Below are 23,322 nucleotides of genomic sequence, written 5' to 3'. Positions count from 1 at the left end.
GACGATCTTTTCCGTCCACGTATTCATACTTTTTTTCTGAATTTTCTTGATGTCTTTTTCTTTCACCGCTGAATCATCGCATCTCCCCGTTTATTTTTCTGGCACACAGACATTACTGATTCCTTTTCTGAAATTGTATGCTGTTCTGATCTTACCAGTGTAGAGGCGAAATTTGAGTGAAGCTGGCACCTCTCGCATCTTCTGGTGTCTGTCGAACCGGACCGAATATTTCCCAACAAACTTCATCACCGGAGCATCGCTATGAGCCCGTACGAAACTGAGCCGAATCGGCGACGAACGACAAACTCGAATCGCTCTTAACCGCGGATTCCTCTTGAAACACATCAATCGCGGTTTCTGCTGCTTCAGCCGCTGAAGAAAGACGCGTTTCAGCCTGCTGCCGTTCACTGAAGAGCGGCTTTTAAACGTAGCCTGCTGCGGTCTGTTTCCAACATAAAAGTGAGTACCCTTTTGACAGACTCCGTTCCTGGCGTTGTCGATAGAGATGGGGAGTTCCCCGGTTTTAAGCTGGGGGAAAGATTCTGTTCCCTTTCTGCTCTGCTACGGTCGGCAATATATGTCTGCATCAGACGATCTTTTCCGTCCACGTATTCATACTTTTTTTTCTGAATTTTCTTGATCTCTTTTTCTTTCACCACGGAATCATCGCATCTCCCCGTTTAGTTTTCTGTCACACAGACATTACTGATTCCTTTTCTGAAATAGTATGCTGTTCTGATCTTACCAGTGTAGAGGCGAAATTTGAGTGAAGCTGGCACCTCTCGCATCTTCTGGTGTCTTTCGAACCGGACCGAATATTTCCCAACAAACTTCATCACCGGAGCATCGCAGATGAGCGCGTACGAAACAGAGCCGAATCGACGACGAACGACAAACTCGAATCGCTCTTAACCGCGGATTCCTCTTGAAACACATCAATCGCGTTTTCTGCTGCTTCAGCCGCTGAAGAAAGACGCGTTTCAGCCTGCTGCCATTCACTGAAGAGCGGCTTTTAAACGTAGCCTGCTGCGGTCTGTTTCCAACATAAAAGTGATTACCCTTTTGACAGACTCCGTTCCTGGCGTTGTCGATAGAGACGGGGAGGACCCCGGTTTTAAGCTGGGGGAAAGATTCTGTTCCCTTTCTGCTCTGCTACGGTCGGCAATATATGTCTGCATCAGACGATCTTTTCCGTCCACGTATTCATACTTTTTTTCTGAATTTTCTTGATGTCTTTTTCTTTCACCGCTGAATCATCGCATCTCCCCGTTTATTTTTCTGGCACACAGACATTACTGATTCCTTTTCTGAAATTGTATGCTGTTCTGATCTTACCAGTGTAGAGGCGAAATTTGAGTGAAGCTGGCACCTCTCGCATCTTCTGGTGTCTGTCGAACCGGACCGAATATTTCCCAACAAACTTCATCACCGGAGCATCGCTATGAGCCCGTACGAAACTGAGCCGAATCGGCGACGAACGACAAACTCGAATCGCTCTTAACCGCGGATTCCTCTTGAAACACATCAATCGCGGTTTCTGCTGCTTCAGCCGCTGAAGAAAGACGCGTTTCAGCCTGCTGCCGTTCACTGAAGAGCGGCTTTTAAACGTAGCCTGCTGCGGTCTGTTTCCAACATAAAAGTGAGTACCCTTTTGACAGACTCCGTTCCTGGCGTTGTCGATAGAGATGGGGAGTTCCCCGGTTTTAAGCTGGGGGAAAGATTCTGTTCCCTTTCTGCTCTGCTACGGTCGGCAATATATGTCTGCATCAGACGATCTTTTCCGTCCACGTATTCATACTTTTTTTTCTGAATTTTCTTGATCTCTTTTTCTTTCACCACGGAATCATCGCATCTCCCCGTTTAGTTTTCTGTCACACAGACATTACTGATTCCTTTTCTGAAATAGTATGCTGTTCTGATCTTACCAGTGTAGAGGCGAAATTTGAGTGAAGCTGGCACCTCTCGCATCTTCTGGTGTCTGTCGAACCGGACCGAATATTTCCCAACAAACTTCATCACCGGAGCATCGCAGATGAGCGCGTACGAAACAGAGCCGAATCGACGACGAACGACAAACTCGAATCGCTCTTAACCGCGGATTCCTCTTGAAACACATCAATCGCGTTTTCTGCTGCTTCAGCCGCTGAAGAAAGACGCGTTTCAGCCTGCTGCCATTCACTGAAGAGCGGCTTTTAAACGTAGCCTGCTGCGGTCTGTTTCCAACATAAAAGTGATTACCCTTTTGACAGACTCCGTTCCTGGCGTTGTCGATAGAGACGGGGAGGACCCCGGTTTTAAGCTGGGGGAAAGATTCTGTTCCCTTTCTGCTCTGCTACGGTCGGCAATATATGTCTGCATCAGACGATCTTTTCCGTCCACGTATTCATACTTTATTTCTGAATTTTCTTGATGTCTTTTTCTTTCACCACGGAATCATCGCATCTCCCCGTTTAGTTTTCTGGCACACAGACATTACTGATTCCTTTTCTGAAATTGTATGCTGTTCTGATCTTACCAGTGTAGAGGCGAAATTTGAGTGAAGCTGGCACCTCTCGCATCTTCTGGTGTCTGTCGAACCGGACCGAATATTTCCCAACAAACTTCATCACCGGAGCATCGCAGATGAGCCCGTACGAAACTGAGCCGAATCGGCAACGAACGACAAACTCGAATCGCTCTTAACCGCGGATTCCTCTTGAAACACATCAATCGCGGTTTCTGCTGCTTCAGCCGCTGAAGAAAGACGCGTTTCAGCCTGCTGCCGTTCACTGAAGAGCGGCTTTTAAACGTAGCCTGCTGCGGTCTGTTTCCAACATAAAAGTGATTACCCTTTTGACAGACTCCGTTCCTGGCGTTGTCGATAGAGATGGGGAGGACCCCGGTGTTAGGCTGGGGAAAAGATTGTTTTCCCTTTCTGCTCTGCTGCCGTCTGCAATGTATGTCTGCATCAGACGTTCACCTCCGTCCTCGTTTTCATATATTTTTCTGGCCGTTTTTCATGTCTGTTACTCTTATCCCTGGAATATCGTATCTCCCCGTTTATTTTTCATACACACGGATATTACTGATTACTTTTCCGAAATTGAATGCTCTTTGAGCGTATATCAGTATAGAAGCGAAATGTGAGTGAAGCTGGCTTCTCTCGCAGATTCTGGTGTCTGTTCAACCGGTTCGAATATCTGAGCCGAATCGGCGACGAATGTCAAACTCGAATCGCTCTTAACCGCGGAATCCGCTTGAAACGCATCAATCGCGTTTTCTGCTGCTTCAGCCGCTGAAGAAAGACGCGAATCAGCCGGCTGCCCTGCACTGTAGCCGATTCTGACCTGCTAAGCTGAATAAATTAGAGAAGTTTTTATAGCACTCAAAAAACATCTATAAACTTCGTGGAATACTATTTTTAATTTTTATTTAATTTTGAACATTTTAAAATTGTTCAGTACTACTTTGTAATGTTGAATAAAGTCGAAATATGTTTGAAATTCGTTGTCAGGATCTTATACATTCCATGATAGCTTCTTTCTTTGACTGATCGCGTGCGATTTTTAAAACAAGAGAAATGAGTACAGCCACGGATTTATTGCAAGTGTGTTTAAATGAACAACACTTATGCAGAGCTTTATCTCAAGCAGAAAAACAAAATGTCATGTTCTATAACATGTCAATTGGCAGCTCAGTATTTGCCCACACCCAAAATTGATTTTAACAGTATCAATAACATTCCAAATAATCCTAATCCTAAATCTACTCATAAAATGCAAACAAACCCCGTTTCTTCCGCAAATATTAAATCAAATCCTAACCCTAACATAAAATCATCCCAGACCCTAACCCTTACCGTAAACGTAACCTCAGCTTTAACCATAACACTAACAACCGTAACCCAAACACTACAACAAACCAAAACTCTAAACCGAGCACTATAGCTGATCATACGATAGACCCTATCCCTTTCTCTAGGACTAAAAACCAACTAAACTCGAAGTCTATCCCTATGCCAAATACAAGCACTAAACGTGTTCAAAACACAATTCCTATTCCTATTTTTGAACCTTACACAATCACAAAACAAATCCAGGGCTTAACCCTTCTTTCACCCTAACGCTCACACTTACCCTACACCACAATTAACAAGAAATTAAACCCTACCTCTATTCTTTAAACCTAGCACTAACCCTATACCTATTACCCCTAAATTAAACTAACCCTAAGCCCAACCCTAACCCTAACCTTAACCCTAACCCTACCCTAACCCTAACCCTAACCCCTAACACTAACCCTAACCCAAACCCAAACAATAACCGTAACCCTAACCCTACCCTAACCATAAGCCTAACCCTAACTTTAACCTTGACTTTAACCCCAACACCAACTCCAAACCCAACCCAAACCCCAACTGTTATCCCTAGCTCAACCACAAGCCAGAAGCCAAACCCTAACCCCGTAACACTAACCCTAAACCTAACCCTAACCAATCCCAACAACTATCCCAACACCAGCCCCACCCTATCACTAACACCAACAACCCAAACCCAAACAATAATATCTAAAAAGTAACGCTAACGCTAACCCCAACCCCAACCCAAACCCCAACCAAAATCCCAACCCCAACATTAATCCTAACCCTAACCCTAAACCTAAGCCTAACCCTAACCCAAGCCAGAACCCTAACCCTAAACCTAACCCAAACCCCAGACGCAACCCAAATCTCAACCCCAACCCCAACCCTTGTCCTAAACCTAAATTTAACCTTAACCCTAAGCCTAAGCCTAAGCCTAAGCCTAACCCAAGCCATAACCCTAACCCTAACCTTATACTAACCCTAAACATAACCCTAATCCTTACAACCCTAATCCCAAACCCAACCCCAGCCGTAACTCCAAACCTAACCATAAACCTAACCCTAACCCTAAAACTAACCTTACCCTAACACCAACACTAACCCTAAATCTAAATCTAACCCTAACTGTAATCCTAACCCTAACATTAAACCTAAACCTAACTCTAAACCAATCCCAACCCCTACCCCTACCCCAACCCCAACCCCAAACCCAGCTCCAACACTTACCCAACCTCAACAACAACCCCAACCAAACACTAACCCCTGAACAATAAACGTAACGCTAACAATAAACCTAACTCTAACACCCATACCCCAACCCCAAAATCTAACCCTAAACCTAAAAAAACCCTAACACTAAACCTAATCCTAAACCTAGCCCTAACACTAATCCTTAATCATAACCCTAACCCTAACCTTAAATCTAACCCAAATTCTAACACTAACACTTAAACCTAACCCCAACACTAAACCTAACACAGCCCCAAACCCAAACCCAACCCCAAGTCCAACAACACCTAAACCCTAAGTGTAACACTAACTGTAACCTTAACCCTAATACTAAACATACCCCTATCTACACCCTAACCCTAACCCATAGCCCTAATCCTAACCCTAACCCAAACCCATACCCTGACCCTAATTCTAAACCTAACCCAAACCCAAACACTCCCCTAATCCTAACCCAACCCCAACCACAACCCCAACCCCAAACCCAAAACCAATGCCAACAACACCTAACCCTAACCCACACCCTAAACCTAAGCCTCACCCATCCCCTAAACTTAAACCTACACCTATTCGTACCCTAACCCTATACCAAGCCCTAACCCTAACCCGATCACAAACCATAACCCTAGCCCTACACCTAAACATAACACTAACACTAACACTAACCCTAACACTATCAAACCCTAACACTGAACCGAACCCTGACCCTAACACTAACGTTAAACCTAAACTTATCCCTAACCCTAACACTAACCCTAAGCCTAAATCTAACCCTAATCCTAACCCTAACCCTAACCCTAACCCTAACCCTAATTCTAAACCTTAACCCTAACCCTCACCCTTAACCTAAATTTAAATCTAACTCAAATCCTTACCCTAACCATTAACCCTAACACTATCACTAAGCCTACCACAACCCCAATTCCTACCCCAAACCCAAACCCGAGACCAACAAAAACACCTTAACCCTAACCATAACTCTAACCACAAACTTAAACCTAACCTTAACCCTATACTTTCCCCTATCACTACCCTAAACCAAACACTAAACCTAGCCCTAAACCTAACCCTAAACCCAAACCTAACCCTAAGCCTAAATCCAACAGCAACCCGAACCCCAACACTAACCCCTAACCCCAAACCTAACACTAACCCTAAGCCTAAGCCTAACCCTACTCTAACCCTTAACTCTAAACCTCAACCTAACTCTAAAGAACACTAAACACTAAACCCAAAGCCTAAGCCTAACCCTGACACTAATCCTCACCCAAAACCTAACCCTAACCCAAATCTTAACCCTGACCCTAACCTTAACCCTATCCTTAACACTAACACAAACACCAACCCCAACTCCAACCACAACCCCAACCCAAACCCAAACCCATACCCATAACCCTAACCCTAAATCTAACCCTAACCTCAACCCTATCCCTAACCTTAAACACTTAACGTAAACCATAACCCTTCATCCTAACCCTAACCCCTAACACTATAACTTAACCCTAACCCTAAACTTACCCCTACCCCTACCCCAAACCCAAAAACAAGCCCTAAACCTAACACTACTCCTAAACCTAAACCTACATTCCTACCCTAACCCTAATCCTAACCCAACCCCAAACGCAACCCTAAACCTAAACTCTTACCCTTAACCGTAACTCCAATCCTAAATCTAACCCTAAACCATTACCATTAACCCTAACCCGAAACTTCACCCTAACCCTAACACTAAACCAAAACTAATCCTACTCCTACCACTACACTTACCCCTACCCCAAACCCAACCACAAGCTCTTAACCTAACCCTAACCCTAAACTATAACCCTAAACCCTAAACCTGAACCCTAAACCTAACCCTGAGCCTAACCCTAACTCTAATCCTGACCCTATCCTTAACACCAACACAATCCCCAACCCCAAACCCAAAACCAAACCCATAAACCCTAACACTAACCCAACCCAAACCCTAACCTTCAACATTATCCTAAATCGTAACCCTAACCCTACCCCTACCCCTAACCCCAACCCTAATCCTAACACTAACACTAACCCTAACCCTAACCCTAATCCGAACCTTACCCCTACCCTTACCCAAAACCCAACCTCAAGCTCCAATCCTAACCCCAACAATAACCCTAACCCTAAATTCCAATCCTAGACCAAAAATATCCGGACTCCTACCCCTACCCCTAACCCCAACCCTAATCCTAACACTAACCCTAACCCTGGCCCTAACACTATCACTAACACTAACTGCAACCTCAACACCAAACCCAACCCAAACCCAAACCCCAACCCAAACCCCTAACAACAAACCCTAACCCTTACTCAAACCCTATACCTAACACTAACACAAAATGTAACACTACACCCTAACCCTAACCCAAACCCTGACCCTAACCCAACAACAAATGCAAACCCAACCCCAACCCAAAACCCAACACCAACGCTAACCCTAACCCCTCACACTAACACAAATTCTAACCCTAAAACCTTACCCTTAACCCTAACCCTATATACTTACCCTAACCCCAACCCTAACGCTTCCCCTAACCCTAAACCTAACACTACCCTAACCCTAACCTAAACCAAACCGCTATACTAACACTAACACTAACCCTAAACTTAACACTAAACCTTACCCTATCTCTAACCCTAAACCTAACCACAACCCCAACACCAAACGAACCCCTAAATCCTAACCCGAAAACTAACACAAACCCGAACACTAACGCTAACCCTAACCATAAACCTAACCCTAAACCTAACCCTAACCCTAAACCTAAACCAAACCCAACTCCAAATTAAACCCTAACCATAACCCTAACCCTAACCCAAACCCTAACCCTACCCTAATTTTACCCTAAACCTAACCCTTATCCTAACCCTAACCCTAACATTAAACTTGAGACTAACCCTTACCCTAACACTAAATCTAACTCTAACCCTAAATCTTATAACTACCTTAACCCTAACCCTAATCCTGATCTAAACACAAACCTATCCCTAACCCTAACCCTAAACCCTAATCCTAATCCTAAACCAAAACTAACCGTATCCCTAAGCCTAACCCAAAACCTAAACCTAAACATAACCCTAACAATAAACGTAACCTTAACCCTAATACTAAACCTAACCCGAAACCTAAACCTAATCCTACCCCTAAGTCCACCAACCCCAAACCCAAAACTAACCCCTAACCCAATCCTAACACTAACCCTAACCCGAAACCTATACCTAATGATAACTCTAAACCTAACACTAACCCTATCCCCTAAATGTTAGCCTAATGCTAACCCTATACCTTAACCCTAACCCTAACGCTAACCCCAACCCTAATCCGTACCCTAACCCTAACCCTAAGCCAAAACCTTACCCACACACTTATCCAAAATCTAAACATAACCCTATTACTAAAGACAATCTTCACCAAACCCGCTGAAATTACATAAATCCTTCTTTAACACTTGCTGTAATACTAAATCTTAACCTGAGCCTTGCCCTAACCCTATACCAACCTAGGGTTTAGGGACTACGTTAGCATTTGGGATATTAGACCTTTTGAATACATCCCTTATAATAGCACTTTACACCATGTGGAGGAAGCTTTTCCCAGAAACAGAGAATGTTGAATGGCAGGGAAAGTGGAGAGTTTTAGGAAATAAATTAGAAGCACGGGGTCCCCCGGTGCCATGGGATTTTACTCCTGAACACTTGCAGGATCCTGAGGAGCTAGGCCTGTATCTGAGTAATGGGTGTTGCGGCTCAGAAAGATCTGAGGTGGAACAGCTTATCTGGGGCTTGGCTTATGCTTACCGACGTGTATGTACTGTTCTGGAGAGAGAGAGTGTCCAAACTGAGGCTCAGACCAAAGAGGAAAACCTCCCAGGCACATCTGACCAGCCAAAGAAAGCTCCGGTATCAAAGTCAGTTGCCCCGGTGGAAGGCCAGAAATGGAAACGTGTGTCCTCACGCCTAGAACGCAAAGAAGAGGTGGCGAAAGAAGAGGAAGATACAGGCGAGGGGGAGGCCTCAACACCACCACCACCAAGAAAGGCAACAGAGAAAAGTGAGAGGCGTGGACATAGTGATGATGAGGATGATGAAAGAGTCAAAGTTACCACGTTTCGTCGACCCATGAAAATGTCTGAGATCCAAGGCTCAAGAAAGGAGTTTATTTGACGTCCGGATGAGAGTATTGTCACTTGGTTGCTTTGGTGTTGGGACAACGGGGCCAAAGCGTGTCCCTCGACTGTAACGAAGCTCGCCAACTAGGAAACATTGCCCGTGATCCGACTGTCGACAGGGGGATCAGCAGGTATATGGATGGAATCGCCAGCCTCTGGCAACAGTAAGTAGCTGTGAGGGAAAGATATCCCTACAAGAGTGACCTGGCACCTAAAAGTGAAAAGATGGAAAACTATTGAGGAAGGCATCCAGTATTTGAGAGAAACGGCTGTGGTGGAAATGCTGTATGATCCCACGTTAGATCCTGAAGATCGGGACCATGATCCGGAGAAAGTAAGGAGTACACCCGAAATATGTCAGAAGCTTCCAAAAACAGCACCAGAAAGGTACGCCGGTACACTAGTGACAATGTTCAACAGATACGAGGACCAAGACAGAAAACCCCCAGTTTTTGAACAGATTCTTACACTTCAAAACTTTGAACAAAAATTTCCACCATCACACGCTTCCATTTCAGCCATATCAAGGTTAGAAGGACAGATGGGAGACGTGTTAGAGAAAGTATCCCGACTGATTGATAGGGTTGAAATGATTGCAGCTATCAGAAGCAAACGCCGTCCTGCTCGAGCAAATGACAGCACTCACTTCACTAACTTCATGTCACGCGTGGCTCTGTGGAGTTACTTACTTGAAAATGGAGAAGATATGAAGGAATGGCATCAAAAGCCCACCCCTGCACTGCGAGCACGGGTGAGAGAATTACAACACAGACCAACGACCAGTGAAGTTGTTCCTGTCACTACAGGTAACCAATAGAGGGGCCCTGCCCTCAGCCAGAGGAGGGAGAGGGGTAATAGAGTGTATTGGACTGTGTGGATTCGGTGGCCTGGCACATCAGAACCACAAAAATATGAGGCACTGGTGGATACTGGTGCACAGTGTACTCTAATGCCTTCGAGTTATAAAGGGACAGAACTGATCTATATCTATATCTCTGGAGTGACTGGGGGCTCTCAGGAATTGTCTGTGTTGGAGGCAGAAATAAGCCTCACTGGTAAAGACTGGCAGAAGCATCCTATAGTGACCGGACAGGGGAGGGGGCTCCATGCATACTCGGTATAGACTATCTCAGAAGGGGGCACTTTAAGGATCCCAAGGGGTACCGATGGGCTTTTGGAATAGCTGCCGTGGACACAGACAACATTAAGCAGCTATCTGTTTTACCTGGCCTGTCAGAAGATCCATCTGTTGTGGGGTTGCTACAAGTGGAGGAGCAACAGGCACCAATTGCTACAGAAACGGTGCACAGATGGCAGTACCGCACCAACAGGGATTCCTTGCTCCCCATTCATAACTTGATCCGTCAGCTAGAGAGCCAGGGAGTGATCAGCAAAACTCACTCACCTTTTAACAGCCCCATATGGCCGGTGCGTAAAGCCAGTGGAGAATGGAGGCTGACGGTAGATTACCGTGGCCTGAATGAAGTCACACCCCCACTGAGTGCTGCTGTGCCAGACATGCTACAACTCCAGTACGAACTGGAGTCACAAGCAGCCAAGTGGTATGCCACCACCGACATTGCCAATGCCTTCTTTTCAATTCCTCTGGCCACAGAATGCAGGCTGCAGTTTGCCTTCACCTGGAGGGGCGTTCAGTACACCTGGAACCGTTTGCCCCAGGGGTGGAAGCACAGTCCAACCATTTGCCATGGGTTGATCCAAACTGCATTGGAACAGGGTGGTGCTCCTGAGCATCTGCAATACATTGATGACATTGTTGTATGGGGCAATACAGCAGAGGAAGTCTTTGAGAAAGGAGAGCAGATTATCCAAATTCTCCTACGAGCTGGCTTTGCTATCAAGCAAAGCAAAGTGAAAGGGCCTGCACAAGAAATTCAGCTCCTAGGTATGAAGTGGCAAGATGGACGTCGTCACATCCCAACAGATGTGATTGACAAAATTACTGCCATGTCTCCACCCACCAGTAAGACAGAAACCCAAGCTTTTCTGGGTGTAGTGGGCTTTTGGAGAATGCATGTTCCAAACTACAGTCTCATTGTGAGCCCTCTCTATCGGGTGACGCGGAAGAAGAATGATCTTGTATGGGGCCCTGAGCAGCAGCAGGCTTTTGAGCAAATTAAGCAGGAGACAGCCCGTGCTTTGATAGCCAGGGCCATTGCGGATGGGACAGGATGTAAAGAACATCCTCTACACTGCTGCTGGAAAGGAAGGTCCCACTTGGAGTTTGTGGCAAAAAGCTCCTGGAAAGACCCGAGGCCGACCCCTCGGATTCTGGAGTCGGGCCTACAGGGGGTCTGAGGAGCGCTACACTCCAACTGAGAAGGAGAGCTTAGCCGCGTACGAGGGGGTTCGAGCTGCTTCCGAAGTAATCGGTACTGAAATGCAGCTCCTCCTGGCACCTCGACTGCCAGTGCTGAGCTGGATGTTCAAAGGGTCAGCTCCCTCTACCCATCATGCTACTGATGCCACTTGGAGTAAATGGACTGCACTGATTACACAAGCGAGCTCGGATGGGGAACCTCAACCGTCCAGGAATCCTGGAGGTGATCATGGGCTGGCCTGAAGCTAAGAAGTTTGGAACAATGCCAGCAAAGGAGGTGTCACGTGCTAAAGAAGCCCCACCATATAATGAACTACCAGACAACAAAAAGAGATATGCCCTGTTCGCAGATGGATCATGTTGCATTGTGGGTAAGCACCGCAGATGGAAATCTGCTGTGTGGAGCCCCACACGACAAGTTGCAGAGGCCACTGAAGGAGAAGGAGAATCAAGTCAATTTGCAGAGGTAAAGGCTGTCCAGATGGCCTTAGATATTGCTGAATGAGAGAGGTGGCCAGTGCTTTATCTTTACACTGACTCATGGATGGTGGCAAATGCTTTATGGGGGTGGGTACAGCAATGGGAACAAAATGGTTGGCAACGGAGGGGTAAACCTATTTGGGCTGCTGAACTGTGGAGAAACATTGCTGCCCGAATAAAGAATATGGTTGTAAAGTTGCGCCATGTAGATGCTCATGTTCCTAAGAGCCGGGCAACTGAAGAACAACAAAATAACCATCAGGTAGCTCGAGCTGCCAAAGTTAAGGTGGCTCGAGTAGACTTGGACTGGCAACACAAGAGTGAATTATTTCTAGCTCGGTGGGCCCATGAGACCTCGGGCCATCAAGGAAGAGATGCAACATGTAAGTGGGCTAGAGACCGAGGGGTGGACTTAACTATGGATGCCATTGCACCAGGTTATCCATGACTGTGATACGTGCGCCACAATTAAACAAGCCAAGAGGATGAAACCTCTTTGGGAGGAAGGACGATGGCAAAAGTATAAATATGGGGAGGTGTGGCAGGTTGCCTTGACACGATCTCGCAATGGTAAGCGTTATGTGCTCACCATGGTGGAGGCAACTACTGGGTGGCTTGAAACATATGCAGTACCCCATGCTACCGCCCGAAACACCATCTTAGGGTTCGAGAAACAAGTCCTATGGTGACATGGCACTCCAGAAAGAATTGAGTCCGATAATGGAACTCATTTCAAAAAATTCTCTTGTAAATACTTGGGCAATACAAAGCTCATGGCATCGAGTGGATTTATCATATCCCCTATCATGCACCAGCTTCTGGTAAAATTGAAAGGTACAATGGGTTGTTAAAAACAATGTTGAAAGCAATGGGTGGCGGGACATTTAAGCACTGGGAGAAGAATTTGTCAGAAGCCACCTGGTTGGTCAACACCAGAGGATCCATCAATCGCGATGGTCCTGCCCAATCCAGCTCTCTACCTACTGTAGAGGGAGATAAGGTCCCTGTAGTACATGTGAAGAACTTGTTGGGAAAAGCGGTTTGGGTTCTTCCAGCTTCTGGAGGGCAAAACTCTCCGTGGGACTGTTTTTGCTCAGGGACCTGGGTCTACCTGGTGGGTGAAACAGAAGAATGGGGATGTTCAGTGTTTTACCACAAGGGAATTTGATGTGGGGTGAGTGCCCTCAGTAATTCTATTAGCATGTATATATGTATATATGTATGTTGTATGTGTTTGTATTTAATGCTTGTGAATCATTGTTTCTTTATGTATATATGTATATATTAAGCATGATGAAATGATGTTGAATAAGGGGTGGAATGTTATGGTTTTATGATTTTTGTTGTATTACTGATATTCCACATCATGACATCGCGTGGTGTATTGGGAGTTAAGGAGTTAATGCTCCAGCTCTGTGGATCGTCGATAGTTCTGGGTGTACCTGTTTCAGAAGAGAACTACATTCCCCAGAGGACTTTGCGATGCTTTGCATTTTTACATAATTCCGCCCAGAGGGAAAGATAAAAACTGTCTGCGGTCACGGGACTCTCTCTTCCCTTCAGGACCGAGCTCGGCAGTGGGTGTTTGTTGCAGCCGTCCGCCTTCAGCGTTAGCGTAAGGCCTTCGGTTTATCGCACACTCTCTCTCTTGTTCATTTTATTTGATTCATTTGCCTCAATTCCAATTATATTATATTATATTGTGTTATTTTTCTTTCTGATATCTTATTTACTAAATTAGCTTTCCTCCTCAGATCGTTGCGGCTGTTTTGCTCCTAGGCCCATCTCCCTTTGTCCTTTTTTTCCCTCTTCCCCTTCCCCTTCCCCAGGGTGTGGGCCCGTGGGTCCCCTGCCTCAATTGTCACGGTACCGGGTCAAACTGTCCCGCAAACCGGTGACAACTACCTATAGAACAACTCAAAATATACCATCATCTATACTACTTCTTTGTGAAGTACCATCCTTTGGAGTTATTTACCCCACACTAACACTAACCCTAACTCAAGCCCTAACCCTAACAATTATTGTAAATCTAAATCTATAAACCTAACAATAACACAAACCCTAACTCTAAACCTAACCTTAACCCTAAAAATAACCTAACCTTAATGCTAACGCAAACCCCCTAACCCTAAACTTAACCATTCCCTAACCCTAAATTTAACCGTTCCCTAACCCTAACAGTAACCCTAACCCGTTCCCTAACCCTAAACCCTAACCCTAACACTATCCCAAACCCAAACCAAACCCAAAACTTAACCCTAACCGTAAAACTAACTCAAGCCCTAACCCTAACCGTAACACTAAACATAATCCTAACCCTACCCTAATCCTAACCTAAACCCTAACCCTAACCGCAACCCTAACCCTGAACTTATACCTAATCCAAAACCTTACACTAAGACTAATCCAAAATCAAAACGTAACCATATTACTAAAGCGAATCTTCACCTAACCCGCTGAAATTACCTATATCCTTCCCTAACACTTACTGTAAGACTAAATCTTTAACCCTAAACCTTACTCTAAACCTAACACTAATTCTAAAGCTATCACATACCCTAACCCTAACCCTAAATCCAATCATAGACTATCCAGTAACCTAAAATATACCCTAACACTTACTGTAAAACTAAAGCTTTAAACTTAAGCTTAAACCTAAGCCTAACCCTTACCATCACATTAACCCTAAATCTTAGCCTAACCCTAACCCAAAACTTAACACTAACATAACCCTAACAGTAACACCAACCCAAACCCTAACCCCAAACCTAACCCTAAACATAACCCTAACCGTAACCCTAAGCCTAACCCTACCCTAACTGTATGGGAACTGCTGAATCACGGCCTGACTCATACCCTAACACTTACTGTAAAACTAAATATTTATACTTATCCTTAAACCTAACCCTAACCCTCACCCTAACCCTAAATCTTAGTCTAACCCTAACCATATAACTTAACCCTATCCCTAACACTAACCCCAACCCTAATCTGTACCCTAACCCTAACCCTAACCCTAAGCCAAAACCTTACCTTAATACAAAATCAAACATAACCCTTCTACCAAAGCCAGTCTTCACCAAACCCGCTGAAATTACCCAAATCCTTCCCTAACACTTACTGTAAGACTAAATCTTTAGCCCTAAGCCTTGCCCTAACCCTAAACCTAACACTAAATTCAATCATACACCTAACCCTATACAATAACCTAAAACTTACTGTAAAACTAAATCTTTAAAGCTTACACCAACCCCAACACTAACACTAACACCAAATTAAACCCTAACCCTACCCTAACTGTATGGGAACTGCTGAATCATGGCCTGAAACACTGATTGGTCAGCTGAGGTGAGCACCGAGTCAGCCATGGGGGCACAGGTGGAGGTGATATACCTGCGTGATTGGAATGGGGGGAGCCTGGCTCTACCTCTCCCAAACCCCATTTAAGGGCTGACCACCGCCAGGAAAGGATCTCTTCTCAGAGATCCCTTCCACGTGGAGTCCCCTGCGAGCCTTATCATCCTGAATGTGAGCCATCTTCTCTTTTGTATTATTTGTATACTTTCTATATAGAACAACTCAAAATATACGATCATCTATACTATTTCTTTGTGAAGTACCATCCTTCGGAGTTATTTACCCCACACTAATCCTAACCCTAACTCAGTCCCTAAACCTAACCCTAACAATTACTGTAAATCTAAATCTATAAACCTAACGCTAATGCTAACACTAACTCTAAACCTAACCTAAACCCTAACCATAAACTAAACTTAATGCTAACACAAACCCTAACCCTAAACTTAACCCTAAACTTAACCCAAACCCAAACCCTATTGTTGCGGAATCCCGGGGTCTGAGTGGATTGCTCTTGGGCGGGGAGCACGACAGGACTCAATACATGAATGATCAGGCTTCAGTTTATTACCCCGACAGCCTTATTCTTATAGTGTTTAAGACAGGGGCGTACAGAGAATAGCACACAATCATTGGCTGAGAGCCTCAGAGAATAACAACTTTAAGCAATTCCCAATAATTAACAGCAGTGAGAAACCATCCTGAGGGAGGTAACTCTTGATATCATTCTAATCCTAAAAAACCCAAACAGGAATGCGTCGGCGGCGGGTGTGAAAGGCAGTGCTGGCAGGGCGTCCCCTGTTCAAAGTGCACTTTACCTCTCCCACTCGCCACAGACCATCTCCTGCTTTTACTTTTCTCAAGGTTCACACAGTGTACTTTCCCTTGAGGACCGTATCAGCATGGCCAGTGCATAACACAGAGCCCAAAGGGAAGAACACCTGCTAGTTAAACAGAATAGACTATCAAGGACAGCTTGTTCTAAAAATACCTAAAGTTACGATTATCAGCAGTCCTGTGAAGCCTTCTTCAACTGAAAGCAGGGTGAACAACATAATCACAGAAGTTTCCCATAGATGTCTTGGCAGCTTGGGTTGCTCAGCTGAAGCAGTTCTTGTCCACCTTGAGCTGTTTATCACTTGGCCCAGGAGCATCGTGACCTCCTATCAGTATCTAGTACTTTTCCATGAACATGTAGTCTGTGCTACCGTGCAAGCTATGCTCGTACATATTACCAGGACCTCTGTGCTCCTGAAGCCATTCCCCAACACCCTATCCCTAATATAACCCTAACAGTAAACCAAACCCTAAACCTAAACCTATCCCAAAACCAAACCGAACCCAAAACGTAACCCTCACCTTAACCCTAACGCTAACACAAACCCTAACCCTAAACTTACCCCTAACCCTAACCCCAACCCTAATCATACTCTAACCCTAACAGTAACCCAAACCCTAAACCTAACCCTATCCCAAACCCAAACCGTATGCAAAACGTAACCCTCACCCTATCCATAACTCAAGCCCTAACCGTAAAAACCTTATCTTAATACAAAAAGCTAAATACCCTAAAACCTTACCTTAATACAAAATCAAACATAACCCTTCTACCAAAGCCAGTCTTCACCAAACCCGCTGAAATTACCCAAATCCTTCCCTAACACTTACTGTAAGACTAAATCTTTAACCCTAAACCTAACACTAAATCCAATCATACACCTAACCATATACAATAAACCTAAAACTTACCCTAAAACTTACTGTAAAACTAAATATAAAAATATTAAATATATATATATATATATATTAAAGCTAACACCAACCCTAACACTAACCCCAAACCTAACCCTAACTGTATGGGAACTGCTGAATCATGGCCTGAAACACTGATTGGTCAGCTGAGGTGAGCACCGAGTCAGCCATGGGGGCACAGGTGGAGGTGATATACCTGCGTGATTGGAATGGGGGGAGCCTGGCTCTACCTCTCCCAAACCCCATTTAAGGGCTGACCACCGCCAGGAAAGGATCTCTTCTCAGAGATCCCTTCCACGTGGAGTCCCCTGCGAGCCTTATCATCCTGAATGTGAGCCATCTTCTCTTTTGTATTATTTGTATTCTTTCTATATAGAACAACTCAAAATATACGATCATCTATACTATTTCTTTGTGAAGTACCATCCTTCGGAGTTATTTACCCCACACTAATCCTAACCCTAACTCAGTCCCTAAACCTAACCCTAACAATTACTGTAAATCTAAATCTATAAACCTAACGCTAATGCTAACACTAACTCTAAACCTAACCTAAACCCTAACCATAAACTAAACTTAATGCTAACACAAACCCTAACCCTAAACTTAACCCAAACCCAAACCCTATTGTTGCGGAATCCCGGGGTCTGAGTGGATTGCTCTTGGGCGGGGAGCACGACAGGACTCAATACATGAATGATCAGGCTTCAGTTTATTACCCCGACAGCCTTATTCTTATAGTGTTTAAGACAGGGGCGTACAGAGAATAGCACACAATCATTGGCTGAGAGCCTCAGAGAATAACAACTTTAAGCAATTCCCAATAATTAACAGCAGTGAGAAACCATCCTGAGGGAGGTAACTCTTGATATCATTCTAATCCTAAAAAACCCAAACAGGAATGCGTCGGCGGCGGGTGTGAAAGGCAGTGCTGGCAGGGCGTCCCCTGTTCAAAGTGCACTTTACCTCTCCCACTCGCCACAGACCATCTCCTGCTTTTACTTTTCTCAAGGTTCACACAGTGTACTTTCCCTTGAGGACCGTATCAGCATGGCCAGTGCATAACACAGAGCCCAAAGGGAAGAACACCTGCTAGTTAAACAGAATAGACTATCAAGGACAGCTTGTTCTAAAAATACCTAAAGTTACGATTATCAGCAGTCCTGTGAAGCCTTCTTCAACTGAAAGCAGGGTGAACAACATAATCACAGAAGTTTCCCATAGATGTCTTGGCAGCTTGGGTTGCTCAGCTGAAGCAGTTCTTGTCCACCTTGAGCTGTTTATCACTTGGCCCAGGAGCATCGTGACCTCCTATCAGTATCTAGTACTTTTCCATGAACATGTAGTCTGTGCTACCGTGCAAGCTATGCTCGTACATATTACCAGGACCTCTGTGCTCCTGAAGCCATTCCCCAACACCCTATCCCTAATATAACCCTAACAGTAAACCAAACCCTAAACCTAAACCTATCCCAAAACCAAACCGAACCCAAAACGTAACCCTCACCTTAACCCTAACGCTAACACAAACCCTAACCCTAAACTTACCCCTAACCCTAACCCCAACCCTAATCATACTCTAACCCTAACAGTAACCCAAACCCTAAACCTAACCCTATCCCAAACCCAAACCGTATGCAAAACGTAACCCTCACCCTATCCATAACTCAAGCCCTAACCGTAAAAACCTTATCTTAATACAAAAAGCTAAATACCCTAAAACCTTACCTTAATACAAAATCAAACATAACCCTTCTACCAAAGCCAGTCTTCACCAAACCCGCTGAAGTTACCTAAATCCTTCCCTAACACTTACTGTAAGACTAAATCTTTAACCCTAAACCTAACACTAAATCCAATCATACACCTAACCATATACAATAAACCTAAAACTTACCCTAAAACTTACTGTAAAACTAAATATAAAAATATTAAATATATATATATATATATATTAAAGCTAACACCAACCCTAACACTAACCCCAAACCTAACCCTAACTGTATGGGAACTGCTGAATCATGGCCTGAAACACTGATTGGTCAGCTGAGGTGAGCACCGAGTCAGCCATGGGGGCACAGGTGGAGGTGATATACCTGCGTGATTGGAATGGGGGGAGCCTGGCTCTACCTCTCCCAAACCCCATTTAAGGGCTGACCACCGCCAGGAAAGGATCTCTTCTCAGAGATCCCTTCCACGTGGAGTACCCTGCGAGCCTTATCATCCTTGTGATAAAAATGAGTGCTGTATTTGTTAATCAAACCGACTCAAGACAGATGTGTCAGTTTTTTTCAGTGTTTTGCTTTCTGAAAACTATGTAGTTTGTAGAAGATTCAAAATACATGTATAAATGTTTTGTCTAAGAACTTTGGAACTGTGCAAATTGGAGCCACAGCGCTTAGTTCTAACAACTGGACAATGAACAACAGGTAGCATTGACCTTCTAAGAAACTGAAAAAAGAAAAAATAAGTGAAAATCTCTTCTTAAGTGCGCATGATCGAAGCTGAAGAGGCCTACGGCCTTTTTCATCTCAATCACCAGGTGGCAGAGAACGACCCCCACATAACAGCCAGCGCAGCCCAGGAAGGGAAAGATAAACACGAATGTAGAGATAAGAAATAATAAATCGTGGGATCGAGAGGCTGCCGTTGCGCACCTCTGGTGGAGCAGAGACTCCCAGCCGCCCAGCGCTGTTTTGCTCGGTAATTGCTTGCTCAATAAATCTTTTACGGTTGGTAACGATTGGTGTGTATTGTTCTTCACACCTATAACAATCCTGAAGGTGAGAAATCTTCTCTTTTGTATTATTTGTACACTATATAGAACAACTCAAAATATACCATCATCTATACTATTTCTTTGTGAAGTATCATCCTTGGGAGTTATTTACAACACATTAACCCTAACCCTAACTCAAGCCCTAACCCTAACCCTAACAATTACTGTAAATCTAAAACTATATACTTAACACTAACCCTAAACCTAACCTTAACGCTAGCACAAACCCACACCTTAACCCTAAACCTAACCCTAACCCTACCCTAACCCTAACCTTAACCCGACCCTAACCCTAACAGTAACAAAAGCTTAACCCTAACCCTATCCCAAACCCAAACCGAACCCAAAATTTTACTCTCACCCTAAACCTAATACTAACCCTAACCTATACCCTAACCATATCCTTTATAAACAACCGAAACACCAACACCAACCCCAAACAAACGCGTAATCCCTATCCCTAACCCTAACCTTAACCCATAACCTTACCCTTATCCTAACCGTAACCCTAACCCTTACCAAAACCCCAAACACAACCCCAACCCTAAAACCTAACCCAAACGTAACCCTAACACTAAACCTAAACCTAACCCTAACCCTAAACCTAATCTATGACCCTAAACCTGAAGCCTTACCCTAACCCTTAGCCTAACCCTAACCCTAATCCTGACCCAAAATCAAACTCTAACCCAAATCCTAACCCTAACCCTAACACTAAACCTAACCTTATCCTTAACATTAACACTAACCCCAATCTCTACCGGAACCTTAACCAAAACCCATACCCGTAACTCCTAACCCTAACCTTAACCTTAACACTAACCCTTCCCCAAAAGCAACCACAAGCACAAACCCTAACCCTAAACCGAACCCTAACCCTAACCCCAACAGTAATCCTAACCTTAATCACTTACCCTTTTCCATAACCCTATACCCTAACCCTAACACTAACCCAAACCCTAAACCTAACACTGGTACTACGCCTACCCCAAATGCAACCACAAACCCTAACCATAATCCTATCCCTAAACCTTAGCCTACCCGTACTCCAAAACCAGCCACAAGCGCTAACACTAATCCTATCCGTAAATATTAACCTACCCCAAAAGCAACCACAAGCACTAACCCTAACCCTAATCCTAACCATACCCCTAAACCAAACTCTAACCCTAAACCCTTTCAAATCTTTTCAAATAATCAGGTCCGAATGGAGTGCAAAAGTCTGGCTGTAATCGCTCCTAACTGTGGATTAGGCTTGAAAAAATTTGTGTCTCTAATCAGTGGGCTAATCAGTCGGCTGCCTTGCGCTGTAAAGCAGCTTATCTCCACTGCCAGCTGAGGTCTGATTCCAACACTACGCAGTTTACTCTTGTATCAGACTTTGTTCATGGTGTTTTTAGAAAAGATGGGATGCCCCCTTTGTTAGCCAGGGGGGATTTTCTGTTCTCTGCAGGCTCAGCAAGCATTCGCAGAGAATGATAGCATCAGACCTTCATTTCAGTACACATTTTCACATTTTTTCTTTAACATTTTTTGATGACCTTTAATATTCCTAAGAAACAAAACTTCTCTCAATTTTTCCTTTTCATACAGATGGACATTACTGATTCCTTACCAAAATTGTATGCTGTTCTGATCTTACCAGCGTAGAGGCGAAATTTAAGTGAAGCTGGCTCCTCACGCAGATTCTGGTGTCTTTCGAACCGGACCGAATATTTCCCAACAAACTTCATCACCGGAGCATCGCAGATGAGCCCGTACGAAACTGAGCCGAATCGGCAACGAACGACAAACTCGAAACGCTCTTAACCGCGGATTCCTCTTGAAACGCATCAATCGCGGTTTCTGCTGCTTGAGCCGCTGAAGAAAGACGCGTTTCAGCCTGCTGCCGTTCACTGAAGAGCGGCTTTTAAACGTAGCCTGCAGCGGTCTGTTTCCAACATAAAAGTGATTACTCTTCTGACAGACTCCGTTCCTGCCGTAGTCGATAGAGATGGGGAGTTCCCCGGTTTTAAGCTGGGGGAAAGATTCTGTTCCCTTTCTGCTCTGCTACGGTCGGCAATATATGTCTGCATCAGACGATCTTTTCCGTCCACTATTCATACTTTTTTCTCTGAATTTTCTTGATGTCTTTTTCTTTCACCACGGAATCATCGCATCTCCCCGTTTAGTTTTCTGGCACACAGACATTACTGATTCCTTTTCTGAAATTGTATGCTGTTCTGATCTTACCAGTGTAGAGGCGAAATTTGAGTGAAGCTGGCACCTCTCGCATCTTCTGGTGTCTTTCGAACCGGACCGAATATTTCCCAACAAACTTCATCACCGGAGCATCGCAGATGAGCCCGTACGAAACTGAGCCGAATCGGCAACGAACGACAAACTCGAATCGCTCTTAAACGCGGATTCCTCTTGAAACGCATCAATCGCGGTTTCTGCTGCTTGAGCCGCTGAAGAAAGACGCGTTTCAGCCTGCTGCCGTTCACTGAAGAGCGGCTTTTAAACGTAGCTTGCTGCGGTCTGTTTCCAACATAAAAGTGATTACCCTTTTGACAGACTCCGTTCCTGGCGTTGTCGATAGAGATGGGGAGTTCCCCGGTTTTAAGCTGGGGGAAAGATTCTGTTCCCTTTCTGCTCTGCTACGGTCGGCAATATATGTCTGCATCAGACGATCTTTTCCGTCCACGTATTCATACTTTTTTTTCTGAATTTTCTTGATGTCTTTTTCTTTCACCACGGAATCATCGCATCTCCCCGTTTAGTTTTCTGTCACACAGACATTACTGATTCCTTTTCTGAAATTGTATGCTGTTCTGATCTTACCAGTGTAGAGGCGAAATTTGAGTGAAGCTGGCACCTCTCGCATCTTCTGGTGTCTTTCGAACCGGACCGAATATTTCCCAACAAACTTCATCACCGGAGCATCGCAGATGAGCCCGTACGAAACTGAGCCGAATCGGCAACGAACGACAAACTCGAATCGCTCTTAAACGCGGATTCCTCTTGAAACGCATCAATCGCGGTTTCTTCTGCTTGAGCCGCTAAAGAAAGACGCGTTTCAGCCTGCTGCCGTTCACTGAAGAGCGGCTTTTAAACGTAGCCTGCTGCGGTCTGTTTCCAACATAAAAGTGATTACCCTTCTGACAGACTCCGTTCCTGGCGTTGTCGATAGAGATGGGGAGTTCCCCGGTTTTAAGCTGGGGGAAAGATTCTGTTCCCTTTCTGCTCTGCTACGGTCGGCAATATATGTCTGCATCAGACGATCTTTTCCGTCCACGTATTCATACTTTTTTCTCTGAATTTTCTTGATGTCTTTTTCTTTCACCACGGAATCATCGCATCTCCCCGTTTA

Source organism: Cyrtonyx montezumae, unplaced genomic scaffold (assembly GCF_038088225.1).
Source record: "Cyrtonyx montezumae isolate F1298 unplaced genomic scaffold, pur_monq_1.0 scaffold_47, whole genome shotgun sequence".
Lineage (NCBI taxonomy): Eukaryota > Metazoa > Chordata > Aves > Galliformes > Odontophoridae > Cyrtonyx > Cyrtonyx montezumae.
The sequence above is the reverse complement of the archived record's forward strand: the minus strand, read 5'-3'. Positions refer to the sequence as shown.